The sequence below is a fragment of the Ctenopharyngodon idella genome, chromosome 18, assembly GCF_019924925.1.
Source record: "Ctenopharyngodon idella isolate HZGC_01 chromosome 18, HZGC01, whole genome shotgun sequence".
In the NCBI taxonomy this organism is placed as follows: Eukaryota; Metazoa; Chordata; class Actinopteri; order Cypriniformes; family Xenocyprididae; genus Ctenopharyngodon; species Ctenopharyngodon idella.
This window is the reverse complement of record NC_067237.1, coordinates 29,221,758-29,246,367: the sequence shown is the minus strand read 5'-3', so window position 1 is coordinate 29,246,367 and position 24,610 is coordinate 29,221,758. Positions and strand designations below refer to the sequence as shown.

At 37.1% G+C, this 24,610-nt stretch overlaps 1 protein-coding gene across 10 annotated transcripts in view; it reads right to left on the bottom strand.

Annotated features, from left to right (window-relative positions):
- frmd4a (FERM domain containing 4A) overlaps nucleotides 1–24,610 on the bottom strand; it is a 166,181-nt gene that overhangs the window by 45,534 nt on the left and 96,037 nt on the right. Inside the window, exon 1 of one of the 10 annotated variants that reach the window (XM_051869561.1) lies at nucleotides 7,099–7,515. The exons of the other annotated variants lie outside the window; for them this stretch is intronic. The gene's annotated coding sequence lies outside the window, so the exon portion shown is untranslated. Of the gene's footprint in view, nucleotides 1–7,098; nucleotides 7,516–24,610 lie in introns of those variants that run through there. 10 annotated transcript variants of the gene reach the window in all.

Here is a 24,610-nt window from a genome sequence, read left to right as displayed (position 1 = left end):
ATGATAAGTTTAATTATTCCAGCTGCTGTGAAAAAAGGCTATAAATGATCCGTCACCTGCAGCACCCTCACATGCGATATAGCCTACTAGCAAAGACAAACGGTGGCATGCTTGAATTTCCCGCGGAAACCTACCAGTACCACTTGAATTAGAAAACATTATTACAAGCTTACCGTTGTGAATCGGGCTAAAGTGAGGAGATAGTTTTGAACACTGGCTGGTTATGTAGTTGCTCAAAAATTGATTTTGGATCATTTTTAACAAAAAAAGTTACAGACTGCAGCTTTAATTAAATACATTTAACTTGGCTACCACCAATCTTTACAAAATGTAGAAATCAAGTATTTTAAAAAAACAAACAGGTAAAAGGCATGTAGTCTCACAGAGTACATGCAGACTTTTATAACTATCAGAGATGAGAAAATGACTACTAATTTGCAAATAGTGTTGTTTTAATGTTCTGCACTTTGCAAATTTTTTGACTGACATACAAAGCAAGCAACCACAGTTTATTTTGTTTTTACATGTCGTTTAGGGTCAAGTTTATCTGAAACAGCTAATACCACAAGTACTGTTAAAACCATTTAAAAAATGGGAGTAACATTTACAGAAAAGACCAATTTTGTAATCAAAATTAAAACTAATGTTCTAAAGATTATTTCACAAACAAAAACAATAAACAGTTCCGCTCATGACTATCTAGCTTAATTGCTTACAAGTGCCTCAAACAGACTACAAAAATCAGGACTAATCTAGTCACAAATGTAAACTCCGCAACTGTGGCTTTATTGTGGGCCATTAAACGCATAGTACACAAAAAATGTAAAATTCTGTCATCATTTATGTTGTTCTAAATCTGCATGACTTTTTCTTCTGAGGAACACAAAAGATGATTTATGAAAAATATCCATATAGTAAATGTCAATAAGGTCCAATGTTGTAGAAAACAAACAAACAATTGAAGTAGAACTTGTAGTAGAAACTTTCTGCAAAAGAAAGTCATACTAATTTGGAATAACGACAAATCGATGCATCGGCTTCGTGATTCGAGAAATGATTCTGGATCATTTCTGAGATTTTACAAATGCACCGCGAATCTCTTTCGAATCGATTCTGAGCTTAGTTTTCAACAGCAGATGGCACTGCGTGCTTTAGAAACAGCTGTACTCTGCTTGCTTTCAAATTCCGTACACACACCACTTGAACCTTCTATAAAATAATCATTCATAAAGTTCAAAAAGGTTGAAGCGAATTACAAGAGTGTTTGCAGTGGGCTGTTTACATTAATCCCGCGTCATAAAAACATTCTGAGGAACAAGTACATTCTCAGACTCAGCTGAATGCACAAGCGCTTTTCTTCATGAGCATTTGAGCATGTGGTTAAAAACTAGCCTAGAGCATCATCTGCTGTGAACTAAACTCAAAATCGATTTGAGAGAGAATTGCAATGCATTCAGAAAATCTCAGAATCCAGTGATGCATCGATTTATTATCTCAGCCCATACCCAAATCAAAACTGCAGTTAACTATATAAAGTCACTTTATATTGTATATATGTCATGACCATACACATCACAGCTTCTATCTAGAGATCAAGGCTTGCAGCTGCTGTTAATATCTGTGTTAATACAAAACTCCCCTCAACCATTGCTAATTTATGAAAGAGGGATCGTGCCATGTCAGTCCGTATAGATAACTGCACCAGTGCACAATCTGATTAGTGCTTTGATTGCCATCTGCCATGGCAGGGAATGTCTTATTTTTATCAAAGCCAGAAAGGACTGCTCATAATTAATATTAAATTAAGTCTGCAGGAAAAACAAACACGCTAACAACACAGATTCCTCCGGGCTAAAATGAGAGTGTGCAGTGCATTCAGAAGTCCTCACACTGTGTGCAGTTAGACATCCATTGTCCAGATGCACTCAACCAATGAAACATGTTTAGAGTTACTATCGTCTGCACACTCCTATCGTTTGATCTTAAATCACTGCTCACTCCCACTTACTTTCCATTCACTCTCGCACACAATTTTTCTGAGTGTTTACTTAAGATTGCTGCTTCTGTGCCAAGCCGTATAGTAAACATCCCATTACGAGCAGGTGGACGGACACATCTGTGAGGAACAGAGTCTGACTAACAGCCATGTCATCCCTAGAGTTATATGGCCTTTAGTATTGAGCTGGTTGGACAACTCGAATACAAAGAACTAAAGTGCAACCCGATACTCCCATTGTTCTTCTCCCTTCAAGAGAGCTTTTCATTTTTTGTTTATTTTCTCTTAAAAGAAAAAATGTTTCGAAGGAATCTGAGAGTCAGTGAATGTGATACTAACAGTGGCGGTAGTTCACATTCATCAGTGGACTTTCCGTCCGGTTCCTGTTTATACATCCTGTATGGATAGACGAGTCAGAAAGGCAGTAGTGCACTGACTCACTCTCTCTAGTGTGCTATATCGTGCTCTTATTCTATCTTTCCATGCTCTCACGCTCTCATCCACCCCCTCTACTTCTATATGTAGGCCAAGTTAAAAGGAATGTGGAGAAAGAGGAAGAATACAAGACGTTTCTTAAGCTTTTCAGCATGGTGGTGTATGTAAGGACATCAGAATGGGAACATGTGGAGTGTTCTGGCTGCCATCAGGAAGCGCCGTCCCTCAGGAACACTAACAATGAGGCTGATAAAAGCAGCATGGCTCACATTTCCTCCACGCACACGTGGGGGGAAAAGACTGGAGGAGGGGAGTCACAGGACTAGAAACACATCCTTTCTTCCTCCTCTCCTCTGCCTTGCTTCTCAGCAGAGCTACGGACTACACAACCATGTGACAAACCACATGATTGATATTGTGTGCCCGAACGGACTGGTGTGAGTTTGTTATTGACCTGTGAAGATGTGTTTTTATAGGGGGGCTCGGCTTGATGAATTTCTCTTGGTAGTGCTAACACTGAAGCTAACTCAATAGCATAGCAACTCTAGCTCCTAAAAACTGATATCCTGTCTTCAGAATAACATACCCTCAGGCAACATTCGTATTCTTATCCCTCAACCTCTGAGTAGATCACATTTCCATATAATAAAGACAAACCTAAATCAATATGAACTGGCTCACCCGAATATGGTCCAGTCTTTACTTATGATTTTCTTACTTAATTGTATAATTCCTTCCCTGGAGCTGCACATGACCCAATTAGGTCAGCTCATCTAACTTTTATGATACTCATTTATGAGAATAATAATGGTAGCATAACTGATCCAAACCACTGTGGTACCATTAAAACCATATATCTAATCTAGTTTAGTTATGGGTAATGATGGTTGACTAATCTAGTTGTCCAAAAACCAAATAGATCCCTTTGAAAGCACCTTTATGTAAACCCCACCTAAGAAACACATCTGATTGGGTTCAGCATTTAAACCGAAACCAGTCCAATAATACAGGACTTCCTAAAAAACAAAGAGTTGAGTAGCTGTTTGGGCAACCCACCAATCGATCTTGAAAATATTACCCAATCGATCGTGAAAATATTTCGTTTTTTTGGGAAACCTATAGAATTCCATGGAATGGATTTAAACAAAGTTAAACAGAGCACTACACTCTTATTGGCAGCTAAAAGCATATTCAAATTAACCAAAACATTTAATAAACAAATATAGTTGTAGGATGTGTAGAACATGCAAAACATGCAGATCCCAGAAGCAAGAGTTTGCGGCATCTGATATTGGGCTGACTTTCCAAACTTAAAGGTTAAACTTTACTACCGACCTTATGGTAGCCCAAAATCACCACAGTTTTGTTACATCATCACATATTAAACCTCTTAAGGTTTGAGTCAGGCTTGATAGGAACACTTCCCACCACACAATAGGAGATTAAAAAACCTGAGGCTTTGAAGGCAGCAAACAGCATGCTGGTGATGGGAGCATATCCCTAAAGCCTGAAGCTCAAGATGTCAAACCTCCGCTCTACTAAATGAGAACACTTCTCACTGGGGTGTATCTGGAGGGGGAGGTGAACAGCTCTCAACCACAATGTCAGAATCTAACAATCAGGTGCTGGGAATTGTGTGTTTGCAGTAGTGTGTTTGTGTGCTGCGTCTGGTGTGGGGTTACAAAAAGCCTCGCCTGTAATGACTGAATAGTGAGTCACTGCTCCCTCAGCTGAACTCCTGAATGGCACACTACACTCACACTGCCCTATGAACCTGTGATGTCATTAAAATCACATAGCACACACATTTCAGTCAGTGTAATATTTGTAAACCAATGAAATTCTGTTATAGATGCTGAAAGTAGTACTGCACAATTAATCTAAATGAATAAATGAAACAGAAATTGCGATATGGCTTGGTGCTGAGTCTGAGTCACTTATAAAGTGCATTTGGGAACGTAATGCGCTAACCATCTTCCTAAACTTGTAACGAGAACGAGCGATAAACTGTTATCAACAAAATATAAGCTTTAAAGGCGGTTTTATGCCAAAATAAAATCTTGATAGTTTAACATTTGAATTTGAATAATGAAAGCCATGTATACTTGACTAAAACTAATATTAGTGTTGTCAAAAGTACCGACATCGATACCAAGTCGGTACTGAAATTTTAAAAATGTGACACTTTGAGCGCTGTTGAGCGGATTCGTAAACACCACTGATTGGTCACTGTGTTCATGAGCTCAACATTTATGTCTGTGATTGGCTACAATGATCAACGCACAGGAGCGTTTCAAAGCACACAGAAGTTTTTGATTTTGAAAGCTTTCAAACACTCCCATGTGTATCTGTGTAAGCGCTCTGTGAAGAGCGTCAGTGATGTCTATTTACAACATGTTTTTGAAGCGTTGATCATTGTAGTCAATCACATATCTGATGAGCACGTGAACACAATGGCCAATCAGAAGTGTTTACGAAGCCACTCAACAGCGCTCAAAGCGTCACATTTTTAAAATTTCAGTACCGACTTGGACAAGTTGGTACTTTTGACAATACTAATATGTTAATTTTTTTTTTATATTTTTATTTTAAAGTCAAATACAGTATTACAATAGTAATATTTCTTATTTTGTTTAATATTTTATTTAATAATAATCATTATCATCATAAATATATATTTATATTTTATAATATTCAGTAGTAATATTGTGCAGCCCTACAACTAAGCACAGCAAACCTGGAGCTTTCAAAAAATAAATAAATGAATAAATAATAGCTGTAATTTTTATAAAAAAAAATCAAAATTAGATTCCTCAAATCATGCAGCCCTAATATAGAAGTGCAGTTACTCTGATGCACACTGCAGAGGAGACGATTACAGTGTAATATAATCTGATCCGATGATAAACCCACTCTCTGGTGCAGATTTAAGATTGACCCTGATACCCTGTTTAGGGTTTCATTGCGGTTTATCCGTACTAAATCCTAAGCTACATGTTAGCTTCACATACACTCTTACTGAGTAGTACGATGTGTAGAAGATAGAGATTTAAGAGATTGAATTAGCGAACATCCAATTCAGATCATATCAGACACAAATATTAAACATAGTAGGAGGTAGTTGATGTCCTTGTGATGGTATAGGCCATCAGATACAACCCCATGCACACAGCAAGGGGGTATTTAGCCATTATTTCCAATTAATGCATATTGACAACAAAATGACAGTGCACCACACTGACCACACATGCACATGGAAACCACAAAGGCAGAACAATCAATGTTCATCACAAATTCGGCCACGAATGAAGTCTCATGGTGCAGACTGACAAATGATAAAAGTCAAGGCGACTACAGGTCTGGTTTTCATGCCTGACCATGTGTGCTAGAGTACATCAGCCTGCTGACACTGCTGCCCTGCAGTGCAGACATCACAGGGTGAGCAGCACAAAAAAAGACATCCGTCACCCTGAGCCGGCAGGACCACAGCTGCCTAGATAGACACAGCCCAGTCTGTTTTGTTTACAGTCAGTAGACAGACCCCAATCACAGGCTGTGCCTTAAAACCTAATGGGCTGGCTATCTAGATTCTAGACAGCATTTTAAAGGGCATGCATGATGCTGATGATAATTTCTAGGTATGAAGGTCACATCACCACAAGAGATGAGGATGTCTGATGGAAGCCCAAAAATTTTTTGGGTCCATGCACCAATAATGCTGTCTAGGTAGGTAGTTCACATCTCATCAGTCTTTAGCAGCTGTAATAGGAAATTGCAACCAAAATGAATCTATGCAGCCTAGAAGTCAAAAGTTTTTGAGACACTGTTCAAATCAACATATATCTTTATCTATGTATCTATTTATCTATCTATCTATAACCATAATTCTAATTATTAATGTTGATGGTAATGTCCTATGACAGATTCCTATAAAAAACAAAAAACAAAACAGCATTTTTTTTATTAGGTTTTGGGACAGCACAGTCCTTTCTATGAGGCTGGCACAGGACATTTCAAGTAAATCTAATAAAGCAAGACTTAACACAGCTGCATTGTTCAAGGATTTTAAGGATATGACCATGATGGTCACATGCATGCAATCCTTTTAAGTTCCTGTCACTATCCACAGCAGATCTGATCATATTCAGCTGTCAGCACAGGTTAATAGCCTTGGAAAAATGGATGAATGAGTCTGAATGGGCAGTAATGGTGACCAAGCAAAGCAAATAAGCTAGCAAGTTTAGTATGCAAACTCCTTTAAACACAACATTATTAGTTTCTAAAAATCACCTTAAGGATGATGTTCGTCAAAAAAGATCAACATTATGAGAAAACGATGCAGTATTTCTCAAATAATATGCCTGTGTTTCTGAGGTAAATGGTTAGCAGGCTAGCTGCATTACATGAACAGTTTACACTCTGAGGAGCCTTTTCACCTCCTAAAATCAGATTTTAAAAAGGATATCCTCCGTGTATGGTCACAAATCAGTGCTCTGTCGTGTGCTGTAATCAGTAATCGGAAAAAAACTGAACTATAGGTGTGTAGTTAAGTAAAAAAAAACATCACGTATTTAACGCATCCATCCTTCCATCGTCCCTTACAGACTGACTGAATCGGGAAGCGCGAGACCAGCGCAAAACAAGCGCGAGACGTGCGCGCGATTTACCTTGCTGGAAATCCTTTACGCTCCCGCGTTCATTAATTCCTCGCCGAAATAAGAAATAAATGTTCTTTAACAACAACCACAGTAATCCAAATGGGTTAAGTCCGAAGAACGAAAAACGTTCACACGCCGGCCTAAATCATCTTCGAAGTCAGCATCATCCATGTCGTTGTTGTGATTCCCGGTGAAGCTGCACAGGCGGAGCGGAGCGGACTGACAGCGGCAGTGCCAGCACATCCCATCCCATCCTTCTCCGCTCTCAACGGGCTGTTTCACAGGGACCGCTGGCCCGCGTCCAGCAAGCAGATCCGCACAACACTATTCACACACACACAAGCAGTTCCTCCACAGCCAACCCCTCCTCCTCATCCTCCTGCTGCTGCTGCTCCTCTTCCTCCGCCTTTCCCCCGTGACACCGGAGCGGCTGTGATTGAGCAAAACGCGACGCACACATTAAGCAGTCCAGCCTGACATTACCATCAGTTTACTTTTACACCATTGTTGTTGTTGTTGACTAAAACTATTGAAACTTTTTTTTTTTTTTTTTGTTAATTGAAATAAAGCTGAAATAAAATCAAATATAAATATCAGATTAATTTTTAAAAAAAATCAACAAAAATTAGAAATTTTAGAAATGGAATTAGAAACGGCAACTGAAACAAGCTGAAGTAGGCCAATGCTAAAGCTAATCAATACATTAATAAACATTATTATTAAACATTAATAAATAGGCTACTATAATAGTAAATAATAGTAATAAAATAACACTGGTTTACACCAGATCTGGATTATGTAAGTGAATAAGGGTTGAATCTGTCAAAAACTTACCATTTCACTCCACAAAGTAGCCTACTAGTACCATGTTTTTTGGACATAGCGTAATTCTCGGAACAACCTTGGAAGTACTATTTAAATGCCACAGAAAAATGATGGTATCAGATGCAGATACATGTCCCAAAAAAGTACCATGGTAACAACCTGTCTGTCATGTTACTGCTACAATACTTTTTGTAAAGGTAAAAATACTATGGTATAACAATGTTTTTTTGGATGTACAGTAGTACTATGGTAATGGCATGTTTTGTTTTAGTTTTGACAATTCACCTGGCAATACCATATTCATTGAAATACCTTTTGGTATAGTGCAAATAGTGTACATGGTATACTGTATGAATATGGTAACCATTGAGTACCATGGTAAATATCAAAGTACCACAGTATTACTATCTGATACTATAACTGTAAGGAATTTTCTGCACTGTGGAAAAAAGTCCCGGTCGTGTGTGTGTGTGTGTGTGTGTGTATGCTGACCAATGACTAACAGACCCACATCTGGATTTGCAGTAGAAACGCAGAAACATTTGGGAATGGGTTGCACTCTCTTTCCCTCTGCCTGACTTCTTCCGCCCCTCCGTTTCTAATTCAGATTTCCTCTCCCATTTGGTTTGGCCAGGGTAAACGAAAAAGGGTAAAAAGGAGAGAGAAATGTTTGAAAGATGCTTTTAAACTGAACCGACTGTTAGAGGGAGCTGATTTGTGTGAACTCCTTCACACAGATGTCTAACGGTCGTTTCACCGCAAAGTCAACATTGCAGAGAACTCAATGAAAACTTTTACAAAAACTGGAAAATGTTTTCCTTGTAAGGGTCATAGCCTGCATGCATAAATTCTGCATAACGATTCACAAAAGCTATTTCTATCATTCTCAGACCTTGACAAAAAATACGGGTAACACTTTACAAAAAGATTTCATTTGTCAACATTAGTTAACTACATTAGTTAACATGAACTAACTATGGAAAATACTTCTAAAACGTAATTTTAACATTTACTACAAGAACTATAAACAGTTATATTTGTATTAACTAATGTTAACAAAGTTGAATAAATACTGTATCAAATGTATTGCACATTGTTAGTTCATGTTAGTTAATGCAGTAACTAATGTCAACAAATGGAACCTGATTGTAAAGTGTTACCAAATAACACAAACAAAATGATGTGTTCTTTGTGGGTTACTTTACATTATATATTATATATAGTTAATTCAGAGACATTTATCACTATGTAGAAGTAATTCAGCTTGTCCATCTGTGGAAATATTGTGCAATTAAAGGATTAGTTGAAAATGAAAATTACCCCAAGATTTACTCACCCTTAAAGGGATAGTTCACCCAAAAATGAAAATTCTGTCATCATTTACTCACCCTCAAGTTGTTCCAAACCTGTACAAATTTCTTTGTTCTGCTGAACACAAAGGAAGATATTTTGAAGAATGTGGGAAACTGAACTGTTTTGGGGCACCACTGACTTCCATAGTATTTTTTTTCTACTATGGAAGTCAATGGTGCCCCGAAGCAGCCTAATTACAAACTTTCTTCAAAATATCTTCATTTGTATTCAACAGACCAAAGAAATTTATACAGGTTTGGAACAACTTGAGGGTGAGTAAATGATGACAGAATTTTCATTTTTGGGTGAACTATCCCTTTAAGCCATCCTAGGCATATATGACTTTCTTCTTTCTGATGAACACGATCAGAGTTATATTAATAAATATCCTGACACATCCAAACTTTATAATGGCAGTGAACGGGAGTATGAAGCTCAAGAAAGTGCATCCATCCATCATACACATACTTTAGGGGATTAATAAAGGCCTTCTGAAGCGAAGCGATGCATTTGTGTAAGAAAAATATCCATATTTAACAAGTTATAAAGTAAAATATCTAACTTCCACCAGACCGCCTTCCATATTCAACTTATGAAAAAAGCGTAACTGACGTCACATCAATTACACTTCTTTGTATTTTGAATACGGAAGGCGTAGGACATAGCGTAAGAGCTTTAAACTGCGAGAGTTTTACACTTTCTTTGTAAGTTGAATACAGAAGGCTAGTTATTGTAGGATGGCTTAAAGGTGAGTAAAGCTTGGGGTAATTTTCATTTTAAAGTGAACTAATCCCTTAATTCACTCTAATTCACTCTTATGTCTTCAGAAACACAAAAGCATAGACAAAATAATAGAAGCAAACATTTTCTGTATCAGTTGACATTTCTGAATGACATTTTTCTTCACTCAAACTACACACAACATGTAAAAGTTCTTATGAATATACAAGTGCATTAATATTTATGCATTATTAGTTCATTGATGCTTACTGGTAATTTAGGTGAGCATTGTTTTTATGGTTTACAAAGTGACCTTTAAACCCCATCTATAAAAAGAACCCAATTTTAACCATGTAATGCGAAAAGCCTTTTAGTTTTTAAAAGCGATGCTGTAAAAGTTGCATCTCTCTACACTGGGCCATGATAAAATATCCCCAATGCATTGTCTTACAATGATACAGCATAGAAATTCCACAGCCCTTGGTTTAACGATTTTCAGCCTTGCTTTAAACGCACTTGAACGATGGAGAGAAACACTGCACTGAGGGTCAGGATTTTCCATCTCTCTTCATCACTCTCTCACGCATACTCATGGGAGGGCCTTTGAAAAGTAATTGAAAAACACTCCAAACATAATGCAATTAGGCTGCAGGCTTACATTTCATTATTATCTGACTGCTGGTGATAACACCATCAATAAACAAACACAAGTATCTGAAGTCAATCTCAATGTATTTGTTGAATTTGATGACAGTTTGATCGTTCATCTTTGATTTAAATCGTTATTGAGGTCATAACGAAGGTGGTGCAAGGTGAGCGAGTGTTAGTACTGCTGCTGATTTTGGACCCCCAGCCACAGCGGAAACACTACTGTCCAATTTAAACAGTCCCTCATGATCTCTCTGCGCTCTCTAATACATATTTTAACTTCATTTATTGGCTCCTTCCTCTGGGCACAGGTCCCAACAGTGTTACAAGAGCCCGTTGTTTAAAACAGGCAGAGAGTGTGTATTTCTGTGCGTGGATGGAGGTGAACATTTGTACAAAAGGAAACCCTTGATACTGTGGGGGCGTTTCAGAATAAATGAGAATATCCAGGCTCACACGACTGTGACTGGGGAGAGAGAAGTTCTAAAATAAACTTCTGAAAGACCAAGCCCAACTATGTCTGCCAGACCAAAGCGCACAATTTGTTTAATACGTACCGTCTTTTGTGTCTAAATCGTACAAGAGGAAGAGACTGTGATGTTCTCTGAGAAAATGAAAGGCTGAAATTTCTTCAAAACGTATGAAAATATGGGAAACCGACCTCTCTTGCCGTCTCTGGCTTTCTCTATGCAGGAAATGTGGTTCTGGTTAGGAGTCTCTGAGTTTGGTTATTTTTGTCTCACTGCCTCAGGCTCAGAGACAAAGCGGGGTGTATGTGTGTGTATATATCGAGGGGTTTGTTATTTTTTCGGAAGGCGGTCACACGGGTCACCCTTCTACTTCTGCGGACATAAGGACAGGTTGTATGGCTGACGTAAACCAAATTGGATAGAGGAAGGATTGAATGCTATTTGTGTGTGTGTGTGTACATGTAGTGAGGTTGCAGCTAGTATGTGGCCTGTAATGTCTGAACTAGATGTAAACAATGCTGACCTATAATTGAAGAAAGATGGAGTCCATCCCTTGTCCCTGCTGCTCACATTCACGCACAACCTTTCATTTTTTGTCACTATTTCATTGTGCACTTTGAATTCGTCAAAGAATCCAAAAAAGGAAAATGGTCTCCACAAAAATATTAAGCAGCATCACTGTTTTCAACATTGATAATAATAAGAAATGTTTCTTGAGCACCAAATCATCATATTAGAATGATTTCTGAAAGATCATGTGACACTAAAGACTGGAGTAATGATGCTGAAAATTCACGGAAATAAATTACATTTTAAAATATGTTAAAACAGAAAAAAGTAATTTTGAATTGTAATCATATTCAGACTCTAAATTTGTGAAAGGTAGTGTATAAAAGATTATAAGGTTTTTAAGAGTTAGTGTCATGGTTAAGTTCTGTTTCTCTGTCTCTGTTTAGTTTTAGTCTTGTTTCCACCTAGCGGAATGGTACTGTACAGTACAGTACGGTACACAATTATTCACAATTGTTTCGATTGTCAGAAGTTGTGAATGGTACTAAAATACCGAACCGTACCATATCACTTTTTTGGGACCTAGCACAGTAGTCTGGCACCTGAAGGGTGGAGCTAGACTCACTGCAGAACGTTGATTGGTTGACAGAGAACCGTCACTTGCGTGTGCTACAAGGAGAACGACAACACAAGAGGCGCCATTTTTTAAATATACAGTTGAAACACAATACCATTGCAACACAATGTCGGCATGCAGCAAACAAACCACCACATGCTGAAAAGCAAGAACAACATCTGCTGTATGTCTTCCATTGTTGTTTACGGTGTCGCTTTCTTCTTCGTGTGAGAATGACGTAGATCACTACTTTCTGGCATACACCACACCTATCAAGTAAGGGTACTGTTATAGGTGGAAACGCAAACCGGATCAGGGTTTACCATCTCAAATCGTACTGTACCGCTCAGTGGAAATGAACCATTAGTTTTCATTGTCTGAGTTTATTCATTCATCATTTGCCACAGTCCCTGATTAGTGTCTTACCTGTTCCCTGTTTCATTGATTATCATCCGCTGTGTATTTAAGCCTTCTCTCTTCCTTGAGGATAGTTGTATTAGTATTGTTCCTGGTGTTTATTAATAGCGTTATCTTTGTTTGTGTGTCACACATATCTTCCTTTGGATTAATAATACAAGCAACCCCTGACAGTTAGTTAAAGAAATCAAAATTTAAGTTTTTTAACTTTTAGTACGAATATGTTAGCCTTAAGGTTATGAATAAGCTGGTGTGTTCCAAAACAATGACAAAATTCGCATTTAGGAGATATAAGCATTCAAAACTTGCAGTCTCTCACTTCCGCTAAAATGGATCACGGATTTTCATCACCGCAGACTTCAGCTTCTCATCAGATCTTCTCTCCAATCAAATGCTTTCTAGAATCTAAAGCATCCCGCCCCCTACATTATAAATAGACGCTGAAGCTGTGGCTAAAATCGGTCACTTGTTCACACATTTACTATTTTCTACATGGTGAATTGCGCACAGTGCACTATGGAAGGGATAGGGAATGATCAAGACAGTGTAAATATGCTTTCTATTAAGGCGATTGAAGTCTGGTTTCACGTTAGTGTCATGCGAACTACAGCGCACACAGTCTGCTCCAGTCCAGAGACACGATAGCACAGAGCGGATCATATCCGCGAGTCGGCTCAGACCACAAAACGTATCGGACCCATTTGAATTCTGCACAGAATGCTGTATTTTAAAGCGATATGGAGGAGATTAGGAGGAGAAACTGTTAGAGATTAGAAGGAAACTGAGGATTTACCAAGCTCAACAATGTGTGATATAAACAAAACGCTTTTGGCTATTTTAAAAAAGGGGAGGAGCTGTTCGATATGTCCCACCCTGTCTTCCTGCTTTAGTTGAAATTACGTCAATACATTGAATAATGCTGCGTGTTCCAAAGCACTTCAGTGGGCCTTTAAACTTCAGAGACTTAAAAAATGGACAATTAAAGGGATAGTTTACCCATAAATAAAAATTTGCTCATTAGCTACTCTTCCTCATGTTGTTCCTTTCTTTCTTCCACGGAATGTTTACACTGACTGCACTTTCACATACAAGTACAACACAAGCATATAGTAAATACTGGCCATAAATCTTCTGTGTTTCATGCTACAGTCATAAAACAGGCTCTTATATGTGCCATGTTCTCATCATCTTCAGCTCAGGGGCTGGGGGTGGACAAGCCACGGGGCTTTGGTGGGGTTTGGTGTTTAGGGTGTAGGATGTTGGCTGTGGGTGGAGGTTTTTTTTACGAATAATCTTAGTGGTTACAAACCTCCTTTAAATCACATCAAAGATCCCCCACAGTCTCTGCAATGAGCCCTGTGTTACTGAATTTGTGTAATTCTATATGCAGAGCCTACACAGATCCAGGTGTGAGTGAGGTTAACAGCAGATATTTATGGTATTTTCCTCATGGGAAAGTCGTAGATCTATTTGCCGCTGGTCATAAGTTTTAGATCTTTAAAGGGATTAAAGGACTAATTGTGCACTGTAAAATAGTTATCCAACAACGTATTTGGGATGGGCACCAAAGCACCTGTGTCTGTACAGTGGTGTATGCTATTGGACAACTGAGGATCATAACTGCGCTCAGATGTATGTGAGAATGTTATTGAATGGTCTAAAGAGACCTGTAACTTCTCTACATATAGAGGCCAGTGCAGAGAAGCACAAAAAGACCGGGAATGACTCTTTTTGTGCCTCATGTCAGCGTGTGTGTGTGTTATGAGAGAAGAAAATGTGTTTCCAGTTAAATCCAAGGGGAAAAAAAGCAACACTACCCACATGTAAGCACTTCAAACGTGTGTGAGATCTCTCCTGCTGTAATTTCACTGCAAAGTTTTACTCCCATCTGGCCTGTACAATATACACACACACACAGACAAAACCTAAACATCTGAAGCTTCTAGCCTACTAACACACCCACACACACAAATACATCCCACCGTATACATTGGAAACACATGGGATAAATAAATAAGATAAACAAGACCAGATAAACAGCACTTGAGTCGCTAAAGTTTACTAAAAACTTTACTAGAACATATTCATCTATAGTTTTAGTTGAAGTTTTCCAGTGTTTCTGTGTGATTGTAAAAGTCTCAGTGTTGAAAGCTGAGTCATTCTGTTCTCAAGCCTTTTTGAATATTGATTGAGGGTAGAACTACTGAATGCAAATAAACCAACCTTGCTGTGAATGTGTATGAGAGAGAGAGAGAGAGAGAGAACAAGCTTAGAAAGAAATTGTATCTAGACAAATATGAACATGGTAAGTATGAATTCAATAAGAAAATTATGTATTCTTTATTATTCTAGACACTCTCACGGTAGTGTGATATGCTTTATAGACTAGGCCTACTTGCTGGTGGGGATTTTTTAGTGACTCTTTCTGTATGTTACATCACTCCGCCAGTAGGTGGCAACAAGTGAGTCACTGAATCATTAAATCAAGTGATTTGTTCCAAAACAAACAAACAAAAAGTTTTTCAGAGATGAATCACACAACTGTCTTTATGAGTGATGCAATGAATCATAGACCGATTTATTTAAAAAAAGCTGATTCATTTAGGAACCAGTCAAGTGATTCTCTTTAAATGATTCATGAATCATTCACTCAACAGATTTGATCAAAAATGCTGATTCTTTCAGAAATGAATCAAATGACTGTCTGTAAGTGATTCAATAAATCCTTCACTTAACATATTCATTCAAAAAAGGCTGGTTAATTAAGAAGGTTAATTGTGATTCAATGAATCATTCACCTCAATTGATTCGTTAAAAACACTGTTTCATTCAGGATTGTTTAAAGGGTTAGTTCACCCAAAAATGAATTTTCTGTCATTAATTACTCACCCTCATGTTGTTCCAAACCCGTAAGACTTTCGTTCATCTTCGAAACACAAATTAAGATATATTTGATGAAATCTGAGGGTATCCGAACCACACATAGGAAGCAATGTCATTGAGAATGTCAAGAAAGGTAGTAAAAACATGGTTAAAATAGTCAACGTGACTACAGTGGTCCGAACGGCGACTCAGTATTGGCCGGCACCTGCATCAGCATCACATGCATGCGTCGTGGTGCTCACATGTTCAGCTTTGGCCAATACTGAGTTGACGTTCGGATGCAAACAAGGAAGCCTGCATTGTGTTCACTACGTCAACTATGTATGACAACAGTTCAAATTGTTGTATAAAGTTGTTATTTTTGTTTTGTTTTTGCGCACAAAAAGTATTCTCGTCGCTTCATAACATTAAGGTTGAACCACTGTAGTCACATGAACTATTTTAATGATCTTTCTGGACCTCAAAAGGTGCAATGACGTTGCTGCCTACGTGTGGTTCAGAAACCCTTGGATTTCATCAAAAATATCTTAATTTGTGTTCTGAAGATGAACGAAGGTCTTACGGGTTTGGAAAGACATGAGGGTGAGTAATTAATGACAAATTTCATTTTTGGGTGAACTAACACTTTAAAATGACATATAACACCAATTTTAACATTGTCTTTATAATTCCTATTATTTCTAAGGCCTTATATTTTAAATATTTAATTGTCACTAAGACTATTTAAGTGAACTGTAAAAAAAAAAAAAAAAGCTAAAATGAGAAAAACATTTTCTGCCAGGGAAACATAAACATATAAGCTAGAGTTATGATTTATCATGCAAAACTTAGCCGAGCCAAAAGCCTCCCATCCAATGAAAAAAGCTTTCAGAAAAGTTTTGTTATAATTGTCACCAGTCATAGAGAACAAAGAAGGTGTTTAAGTCTGTGCGTAACATGAACATCGCTGACTCAGGAACTGTATGAATCGATAAATGAGATCTTCTCTCCTCTCACATGATTATGTGTGTCTTTAATTGTGTGTATGTCAGCACAATCCTCTGAACGAGTCTCCGAGAGTGTGAAAGTGTGTGTGTGAACTAGGACATAAACCACAGTGAGTATATGAGTCAGTAGAGCAGCAAAAAAACGATCACTCACACACATCAGAAGACAGAGAGAGCTTGCAGCATCACTTACAGCATTAGATTCTATTCCTCCTCCAGCCTCTTACACTCTGACCACAGACCACATCACTGCTCTCACCATATACAGCCATTCCATACGATCATCTTCACGGGCCGTGTATGTTTGTGTGTTTAATAAAGGGCTCTCCTGGGAATCATGATCTACTGAAGAGGAAACGTTATCTAGGAGAGGTCTAAAAGGAATAGTTCACACAAAAATGAAAATTGTGTCATCATTTCACCCTCATGTTCTTCTATGATTCTATGGCACTCGAAAGAAGATGTTAAATGTAAAATATATGTAAAATAAAATTAGATAGAAAAGGTCATGCTGCTCTTTTCTTTATTAACAGTTACGGATGCTGTCCAAACATGACCAAAAGCACTTTAATAACTGCAGCAGAGTGGGAGATTTTCCGTAAATAATCAGTGAATTTAGTCAGTTTCTCATATAATCCTACTTGGAATGAAGTACAGACTACTTTTATGTTTTGTTTTTTTTCTTCTCGGAGCCTGATTGAAATGAGGGTGAGGGGTTTTAATTTTTGGATGAAGTATTCCTTTAAGCATAATTGCAAAAACATTCTCTCTATTTCTATCACTCTTTCTCAGAGTCGTCAAGCTGTTTTCCCATGCTGTGCGTTAGAGGAATGCTTTCATGAAGTACCGTTCGCTATTTCTGTATGAGAGAACATCTTTAGTCGGTCAAGCATTCTTAGGATTCTGGAGAAACTAGAGCAATTTGGAGTTTGTTGATAAAAGAACTAGTGAAGAAGCATTCTGGGCCACACACACATCTGTAGTTTATTAAACTGAAATGGATCTGTGAATGGACTTCAGGTGTTTCTCGATATGATGGACCCCCCCCCCCCCCCCCCCCCAAGATAAACACACACACACACACACACACACACACACAGGTTTGTTTTGCTGTCTTAGTGAGGACATTCCATAGGCGTAATGGTTTTTATACTGTACAAAACGTACTTTCTATCCCCCTACACTACCCCTACTCCTAAACCTACCCATCACAGAAAACATTCTGCTTTTTACATTTTTAATAAAACATTGTTTAGTATGTTTGTAAAGCTATTTTAAATATGAGGACCCATGAAATGTTTCATGTTTATTTCATGTTTACGTCGTAATACCAGTGTAATACCCATGTCATTATACAAATTTGTGTCCTTATAAATCATATATATGTGTTTGTGTGTGTGTGTGTGTGTGTGTATAAAACTTGAATGGAAATTAAAAATGTTGCCTTGGCAATAGTGCTGGGTGATAAAATGATAATTAACGCGATACAATTTTCCTCAATAAAACGTTATCAAGAGTTTGATAAATGTTTGATAATGTTTATGCGCCAAAAGTGGAACAAAACTCATTTGAATGGCAATTTAAAACCACAGTTAACAGTCTGGTTTCTACAACTTTCACTTAGGAGAAAAAATCTGCCTTTAAACTTGAAAGAAATAAAGATTTGATATTTATCGTGATAATTATCCATATCAACTGCTATGAAAATTTTTATTGTGAGAATTTTTTTGGCCATATTGCCCAGCCCTACTTGGCAACTAACTGAAATAAGTTTAAGCTAAAGTACTAAAATTACTAAAACTGAAATAAAATAAATTAAAGCTAAATAGAATTATTAAAAATACTAATAAAAATGAAAAAAGCATATAACAAAAAAATGAAATAAAATTAAAACCGAAAATATAAAAAAACAAAGGTAAAAAACAATATTAGTAAAATACTACAATAGAATATAAATATTACTGAATTAACACTGTAATGTACATTATGAAATATGGATATTGAGGGGGAGTAAATGATGACAGAATTTTCATTTTTGGGTGAACTATCCCTTTAATAGTACATTTCTCACACACACACAGTCACAAGTACATCATTGTGTGTCACTGTCATAGTAGACTAAGTGGGCAGTTTCCACATATCTGTTTCTCTCCCACTCATTTATAATTAAACAAGTGTAAATCAATCACTTTGACCGGGCTGCTGCATAAATGCCCATCTCAACAGTTTCTCAAAGCTGTGATTGGTATGTTCAGGTCAGGTGTGAGAAATGAGCCCTGATTGGCTGTGTTGTGCAGGCACTGCAGACACAATGAACTTCATGACCCATCACATAGTCTAACCAATACACAGAATATCAAACAGAAAGAGAGGAAATGAGTGGGACAGCTGCCCTTGACCACCCTTAATATCAATTTCTCAAACAGGAAGAAACAACATCCTTTCACACACAATTAAATTTAATGTGAATTGTAGTTTGCAGCTCATTTTTTAATTTATCAGGAATTAATTGCATCAATAAAAGTGGTAACTGCATACAGTAGCAGAATGAACCCAGGCCTGAGTGTGAGTTTGCTAAAACATTCCCTAAACAGTTTTTACACTATTCATATCAGAGCAGATTTGACTAGCTATACTATCAGATCTTACTGTACACTACCATTCAAAAGTCTGGGGTCAGGTATTAATATTTTTATTCAGGAAAGATGCATTAAATTAAACTGACAGTAAAAAGTGACACTAAAGACTTAGAATTTATAATGTTGCAAAAGATTCCTATTTATGTTCTTTTGATCTTTCTATTCATCAAAGAAAAGAAGAAGAAGAAGAAAAAAAGCATTATGGTTAAAAAATATTAAACAGTACAACGGTTTTCAGCATTTGATAATAATAATCAGAAATGTTTCTTGAGCAGCATATCAGCATATTAGAATGATTTCTGAAGGATCATATGACACTGAAGACTGGAGTAATGATGTAGAAAATCACAGGAATAAATTTTAAAATATATTCAAATAGAAAACAGTTATTTTAAATTTTATATCACAGTATTACTGTTTTACTGTATTTTGATCAAATAAATGCATTGGTGATCAAAGAGTGTTTTTCAAATACATGAATAATTTCATTATTTCTCTCTCTCTCTCTCTATATATATATTATCATTAATTTATATATTTTATATATTTATATATATTTACTAATTAATGTATATATTGCAAGTAGCGTATCTGCCAACATTGTAGCCAAATACTTTTTTCGTCTTTTTTTTTTTTTTTTTTTTTAATGGACATGACAAACAAAATGGCAGTTTTTTTTTCCTTTGGAATGACCTGCACATTAACAAAATAAATTGGTTGAATTTTGATTTCATGTTGAATATGTATTATACAACACACAGATGTCTAAGCTTTGTGTCGATACAGGAATAGCAGTGAAACAGAGGTGTACTTGAAAAACAACAGTAGAAAAAACAGGTGAAAGAAAGAAAAGAAGACTAGACGAATCTGATATGCAAATTAGCCTTGGGTATCCTTTCAAAATGTTTAAACACACACATCTCTCTTCAATCCTTTTCCCTGTTTACTTTTCAAATACTAATATATCAGCATTTCAGCCTCCTCTTGACGCCCTGATGTCACCATTAGTCACATGTATCACCATAGTAACAAAACGTGGCTGCAGGTGCATTTATCTCTCAATTCCTGACTGGCACTAAATCAAATCTCATCTCAGCACACCTGTCTTGTTCTTGGAAGCTGCACAAGTCTGCTCTGGAATTCCTTAGAGCCAAGAGATCCATTAGAGAACAACTGCTTTAGACTATATATGAGATACTTACAATAGATTAATGTATAAAGAACAAGTAATATTAAAGATATACTTTGGTTATGTTTTGAAAAATACTCTTACTATTTCCGCAGTGTGCAGTATGTACTATATTGTGCACAGTATGCAAGTTTTCTGTGTGAAATCCCCTGATGGTCTACTGTATTTGCCAAATGTGCAGTATAGAATGGAGCACACTGTGCTGGGTAATGTATCCCACAATGCAACATGCTCAACTTGACCTTACATTTTCAGTGTGACAATAAATATGTGACTGTGAAATACAATAAAAACTTTTGAAAATATTTTTCTTATTAGATAATCTCATTCTCACAGTAATAGCTACAGTATAGCTGTTTAAAATGTTTAGTGCATAATGCATATTCTTCCGCATACTACTTAAAAAAAATACATATACTGCACAGTATTCCAAACACAGTCTATGTGAAATCTTTAACCACACAAACACAATGCCGAAACACTATTTAAACTGATGTCATTTACGTTTATAACTTCATTTCTGACTATGTTGACGGCCATTTAAGTGCCTTCAGTTTAGGCTTAATCAGAGTAAGAGTGTGTTTGCATGAAATATTAAAACAGCCTAATGATGTGCTGAATCAGGTCATAGGTCACAGAGGATGACATGGGAGTTTCTGACTGTAATTGGGAAAACGTTCTGGACTATGCTGTTTTTTTTATCTCTGAATATGACAACTCATGACGGCTCATGGCAGAGGTCAGCCGAAGTCCTCGTCATTTTAACAGGAAGTTCATTAAGAATCTCTTCCCCTGTCACCCACCAACAAAACTGGACTATTCTAAGGGTCAAAGTTCAGTTGTGACCAGCAGGGACACATTAAATTGATGAATCAATGTAAAAACAGCTTGATGACAAATCGTGTATCACAGTTTCACAAAAAAATATTAAGAACAACTAACATTAAAAACATAATCAGAAATGTTTCTTGAGCACCAAATCATCATATTAGAATGATTTCTGAAGGATCATGTGACACTGAAGACTGGAGTAATGATGCTGAAAATTAAGCTTTGCATCTCTGGAATAAATTACATTTTAAATATATATATAAAAATAGAAAGCAGTTATTTTAAATTGTATAATAACATTTCACACTATTACTGGTTTTACTGTATGTTTGATCAAATAAATGCAGCCTTGGTGAGCATAAGAGACTTTTTCAAAAACATAAAGAAAAATTATATATAGGCCTATTATATTATATACATACATACACTCTCTTTAATTTTCCTTTTCATTTAATTTCCTAAATTAGAATCCACATTCTTTATGATCAAAATAATCTATGTGTGTGTACCAATGAAACAAACAAACTTCTCATAAATTATTACGACATTCAGAGGTATTCATAGAGCTATATTTCTGAAAGCCATTAGCGATAATGAAATACATACCGTGCGAATGCAATTTAATTAATGTTAATATAAATGAAGAAAGTGTCATTTCACATTCACTGTTCAGGCTCAACTGGTGTTTATTGGCATAGAGATTTTATTTTATCCACAGCACCATTATCCCAAAGAGACTACATACATAATCAAACACAATATATCAGCCATCTCATACTCTCATATCTGTGTTCAACCCAGCAAATCTAGGGATTCCCTCATCTCAGAACGTGTGTGTGACCTGGCCTTGTGGGTAATACACACTAATCACATGCATTTGACTGTAATCCCGCCAGATTACACACATGCACACAAAGGAAAATCCTGCGATTAGAGAACTGCTGGATTGAGCCCAAATTAATCTGTCAGTTCATTAAGTCAGTAATGCACGAGAGGAGGCTATTTCTATTAATCAATATTTATGCTATACCTCTATTATATGACTAATAAAATCTGAATATTGATGGAAAATCAGAAGTGCATTTGTGAATTAAACTCCCTCTCAATATGTTGCCTATATATCTGATCTTTTATATTCGAGTGTGTGTTTATCTCCAAGGGATTCCGTTCAGTAGTATGGCAAACTATTATCACACAGGACATCTAATAAATGTGTATTCCTCTTGTGGAAAAAGCTAATCACAAAATAGGGGCCCTATCGTACACCCGGCGCAATGCGGCGCAAGTGTTTTTTGCTAGTTTCAGCCCAACGCAGTTATCATTTTCACGTCCTGAGCCAGTGCGGCACGTTGTTTAAATAGTAAATGCATTTGCGCCCATTTGTGTGCCCATGGGCGTGCTGGTCTGAAAACCAGTGTGTTCAGGCGCGTTGTTGGCGCATTGCTATTTTGAAACAACTGAAATAGACTGCACCATTGACCAACTGAAACCTGGTTTAAAGTGCAATGGTACAATTTTTTTTTTGTTATTTAACCTCGCACATAAGCAGATCAATTTCCTCGCTAGAGAAGCATTCAGTTTTTCCGCTTGAAAATTCCGCCATGTAAATAGCGAATCCACCATGGCGTAAGTGCAACTGGCTTTTAAAAGGGAATGGGAAATGAGACTCTGATTGGTTACTCATTAAGAGAACAGAGACAACCCTTTTAGACCATGTGCCGGGCGCGCCGACCATTTTTCCTATCATTAAACTAGCAAAAGTGGATTTGAATGCGTCCTAAGTGCACTTGCGCCGTGCGCTGTAGACCATGTGCTTAGATCGTTAAAATAGGGCCCTAGGTCTCAATTTTAGGCCTAGACAGCAATGAGCTTCATTGGAATGCAAATAGAGACTTGCTTCAGAAAACAAAATAAAACAAAAAACCTCACATCCCCTATTTAGAATATCTTATCAACTGCATAGCAATGCCTTGGCAACCAATCAAAAAACCTTAGTAAATGCATAGTAACCCCCTAGCAACCAATCAGAACAATTTAGCAACTAAAAAAAAAAAAAGAAGTCTGCAACCAAATTCAAAGATCTCAAAATAAACATTTTTCATCAAATTCTTCTAAGACCAAATGATCTGAGCAATGCTATCCACATTCATTTTATAACTCTACACTCTTCCTGTCCCGTCTTGAGTCTATTTTATTTCTCCTAAAGAATTATAGACATTTTAAGATGATACTTTAGATGAAACATAATTAAGAACTGCTGTAAATCTCCTGAAATATGAAAGAGCAATAAACTTTCCCTCTGGAAAACCTGTTCAACTTGCGTATTCATTTCATCACCTTTTTTCGGTTATATCCATTTTCAGCATCTGTCTCACCTATTTGCATTTTTTTAATCAAAACAAACAGTTTAATGTTTCTTGCAGTTGCACGCTCCCACACGCTCCCAAGCAGCATCTGCAGCCTAAATGTTTAAAATTATAAGGCACTCAATCATACGATCAGCCCGTCGGCAGCAACGCCACACACATAAACACACTCTGATCAGCACGATAACATGAATTCAAAATGGAGCCTTGAAATCACCACCAAAGAATGTGCAAAGATATTAACACACATTATGTTCTGGGAAAATACCATTGTGGATAAATACAGCTGTGGAGTATCAGTGTGTGTGTTTGGTTGCGTCTGATGTGATGTTTAGAGAATTCCAGTTTGGAATGAGACAAGGCTGAACAGCTCCAGAAGGCTCTTAAATTTTCCATCTCTGATATCACAGTAAGACAGGAAGGATCCCAGAGCAGCACGGCCCATTTACCTGCTCTGCAGTTGGGAAACAAACTGATGGATTGTGGACTGAAGGGAGAAACGGACTTGGAAGAATGGATGTGTGTCAGCCAGACCTGTGCTCTCTACAGAGTTTGAAGTGGAAGAGTCCACTCATCAGCAGCTGGAGGGGTGGCACACTGCCATCAAACAGGAGAAAATGGTATTTCCCTCAAATTCAGGCCATGTCAGTTAAAAAGACGGAGGAAAACACAGCAGGAAAGACTGCTGAACACAGTCACACTGAAATACACACACATTCAGACTCGATCTAAGAAAAAGGAAATTCCTCCCATGGTTCTCAGCACAACATTCCTTACAAAAACTAGCATACTCTGACACCTATCAGTTGTGTTATTGTTCAGTTAACTGAAATAAAGCTGAAATGAGATATATTAAATGAAAAACTTAAACTTAAATTAGAAAACTGAAATAAGATTAAAGGTATAGTTCACCCAAAAATCATTTACTCACCCTCAATTTGTTTTAAACCTGTATGAATTTCTTGTTTCTGCTGAACACAAAATATGATATTTTGAAGAATGTAGGAAACCAAACAGTTGATGGGCCCCACTGACTTCCATAGTATTTTCCCCCCATACTACATAAGT